The sequence below is a fragment of the Tachyglossus aculeatus genome, chromosome 2 (genome assembly GCF_015852505.1).
Source record: "Tachyglossus aculeatus isolate mTacAcu1 chromosome 2, mTacAcu1.pri, whole genome shotgun sequence".
NCBI lineage: Eukaryota > Metazoa > Chordata > Mammalia > Monotremata > Tachyglossidae > Tachyglossus > Tachyglossus aculeatus.
The window spans coordinates 60,311,234-60,314,635 of NC_052067.1; the positions used below are offsets into that span (position 1 = coordinate 60,311,234).

Sequence of the window (3,402 nt, forward strand, 5' to 3'; positions counted from 1 at the left end):
TATTTATTTTATTTTGTTAATATGTTTGGTTTTGTTCTCTGTCTCCCCCTTCTAGACTGTGAGCCCACTGTTGGGTAGGGACTGTCTCTATATGTTGCCAACTTGTACTTCCCAAGCGCTTAGTACAGTGCTCTGCACACAGTAAGCGCTCAATAAATACGATTGATTGATTAGGAGGGGGCGAGGTGATGGAGAAACTTGAATCCGAGGGTGAGGAGTTTTTGTCTGATGCGTAGGTTGATTGGTAGCCACTGGAGATTTTTGAGGAGGGGAGTAACATGCCCAGAGCATTTTTGCACAAAGACGATCTGGGCAGCGGCGTGAAGTATGGATTGAAGTGGGGAGAGACAGGAGGATGGGAGATCGGAGAGGAGGCTGATGCAGTAATGCAGTGATGGTGGGCGGGCCTCTCGGGAACGGAGTCCCAGACTTCTATGGTGGCTGTTTGGACAATGTAAGGAGAGAGGGCATTCCAGGACAGAGGTAAGACTAGGGCCAAATGATAATTTGGGCAGCAGAGTGAAGAATTAAGTGAAGCAGGGAGAGACAGGAGGATGGGAGATCAAGGAGGCTGATGCAGTAATCCAGTCGGGATAGGATGAGAGATTGTACCGACAAGGTAGCGGTTTCGTTGGAGAGGTGAAGGTGGTTCTTGATGATGTGAATGTGAGACCGGCAAGTTTTGGTGATGGATTGGATGTGTGGGGTGAAGGAGTGAGCGGGGTCAAGGATGACACCAAGATTGCGGGCTTGTGAGACAGGAGGGATGGTAGTGCCTTCCACATTGAGGGGGAAAGTCAGAGAGAGGACAGGTTTGAGAGGGAAGATAAGGATCTGAGTCTTGGATGTGTTGTGTTTTAGGTGGCAGGCAGACAACCAGGTGGAGATGTCCTGTAGCCTGGAGGATATACGAGCCTGGAGGGAGAGAGAACAGGGGAAAAGATAGATTTGGGAGTCATCTGCTTAGATCAATCAATCATATTTATTGAGCGCTTACTGTGTGCAGAGCACTGTACTAAGCGCTTGGGAAGTACAAGTCAGCAACATATAGAGGCAGTCCCTACCCAACAGTGGGCTCACAGTCTAGAAGGGAGAGACAGAGAATAAAACCAAACATACTAACAAAATAAAATAAATAGAATAGATATGTGCAAGTAAGATAAATAGAGTAATAAATATGTACAAACATACATACACATATGCAGGTGCTCTGGGGAAGGGAAGGAGGTAAGGTGGGGGGGGATGGAGAGGGGGACGGGGAGAGGAAGGAAGGGGCTCAGTCTGGGAAGGCCTCCTGGAGTGCTTTGGGCCCCGTGGGACACTCAGCTAAGAGCATCGAGGGGGCTCCAAGAGGGCAGGGGCGGGGACAGGCGGTGGCTCGCCTCGTGGCGGACCGCCAGCTCGATATTAGAGATACTAGTCGAAGCCGTGGGAGCAAATGAGTTCCCCAAGGGAGTGAGTATAGATGGAGAACAGAAGGGGACCGATAACTGACCCCTGAGGAACCCCTACAGTTAGGGGATTTTAAGGGGGAGGAGGAGACCCTGAAGGAGAGTGAGAATGAAAGGCCAGAGAGATGAGGAGAACCAGCAGAGGACAGTCTGTGAAGCCAAGGTTGGGTAATGTGTCGAGGAGAAGGGGATGGTCGACAGTGTCAAAGGCAGCTGAGAGGTCGAGGAGGATTAAGATGGAGTAGGAGCCATTGGATTTGACAAGAAGGAGGTCATTGGTGACCTTTGAGAGGGCAGTTTGGGTGGAGTTGAGGGGATGGAACCCAGATTGGAGGGGGTCCAGGAGAGAGTTGAGGAATTCAAGGCAGGGAGTGTAGGTGACTTGCTCTAGGAGTTGGGAAAGGAAGGGTCGGAAGGAGATAGGGCAATAACCATAAGGGTCATTTGGGTCGAGGGATTTTTTTGGGTGGGGGAGACATGGGCTTTTGTGAGGCGGAGGGGAAGTAGCCACTGGACATAGGGGGCATCAGAGAGGGAACGCTTTGGGAGAGGAGTAATCTACCAAATTACATTGGTGAGCTGAGTAGGTGCAAATGCACCTACAACTTACAGCAATTATAAAAGACCAGGAAGCCCCCGTGGCAAAGTGCAGGAGCAGCCTGGGCACTGGGTCCTTCCAGTCTCCTCTCTTGTTGGGGCCCTTGGCTCTGGAGTACTCATTGACCCAGAGAGTGCTAAAGAGCCAAAAATAGAAATGGAGCTACTTCTACCCATCCTCCCAGGAGGTGGGGCAGGGGGCGATGGGGAGAAGGAGAGGGAAAAGGGGGCTCAGTTTCAGAAGGCCTCCTGGAGGAGGTAAGTTCTCAGTAGGGCTTTGAAGGGAAGAAGAGAACTAGTTTGCGGATGTGCGGAGGGAGGACATTTCAGGACGTGGGCCGGGGGTCGACAGTGGGATAGGCAAGAATGAGGCAGTCTTAATCCCCATTTTACAGATGAGATAACTGAGGCACAGAGAAGCTAAGTGACTTGTCCAAAGAACATATAGGAGGAGACCGTGGTGGCAGCCCTGAAGCCAATGCTAAGGAGCTTCTGTATGTGGTCACAAGGAAGAGGAACTGGGAAATGGGAATTCAGGAAAGTGGTGTAGAATTGAAACTAATGTTAATATTCTTGTGGCATCAAAGGATTTATCTAAGTTTGTGGATGGTATTTAATTCAAGCTCTTTACCACAATCTTTAAAGCACACAATTACCATGCCCCCTCCTACCTTACCTCCCTGCACACTTGGCTCCTCTATTGCCACAGTGCTCTTGTCTTGTCTTATGCTGTCGAGTCGTCATGACCCATAGTGATGCCATACACATTTCTCTTATAGAAAGCCCCACTTCCTCCTGCAATCATTCTGGTAATATATCCATAGAGTTTCCTTGGTCAAACTACAGAAGTGGTTTGCCATTACCTGCTTCCACACAGTAAACTTGAGAGTCTCTGCTCACCTCTCCCATGTCACTGCTGCCCAGCATAGATGAGTTTTGACTTGTAGCAGATTGCCTTCTACTTGCTAGCTACTGGCTAACCTAGGAATGGAAGGGGCATGCCTCTGCTTGACTCTCCCTCCTATAGCTGAGACTGGTAGAGTACTGGAAACTCTCCAGATGCAACCCTGAGAGGGGCCACACTGCTCACTGTAACTCGATCTCATCTATCTCGCCCCCAACTACTTGCCCATGCTCTGCCTCTGACTTGGAACAAACTCCCTCTTCATATCCAATAGATGATCACTCTTCCTGCCTTCAAAGCCTTAATGAGAGCATACCTCCTCAAAGAGGCCTTCCCCAACTAACTCTCATTTCCTCTCTACTGACTACCTTCTGTGTTCCTTTGCACTTGGATTTGCACCTTTTATTCACCCCTCCCTCTGCTCCACAGCACTTATGTATTTATGTACAT

General features: G+C 49.6%; 1 non-coding gene across 1 annotated transcript; it reads right to left on the minus strand.

The window, feature by feature from the left end:
* Window positions 1-2,987: 2,987 nt before the first annotated feature.
* Window positions 2,988-3,125, minus strand: LOC119924984. The gene has a single exon (XR_005449657.1). It is a non-coding gene; the product is annotated as a small nucleolar RNA SNORA7 (small nucleolar RNA).
* Between the last annotated feature and the right edge of the window lie 277 nt (window positions 3,126-3,402).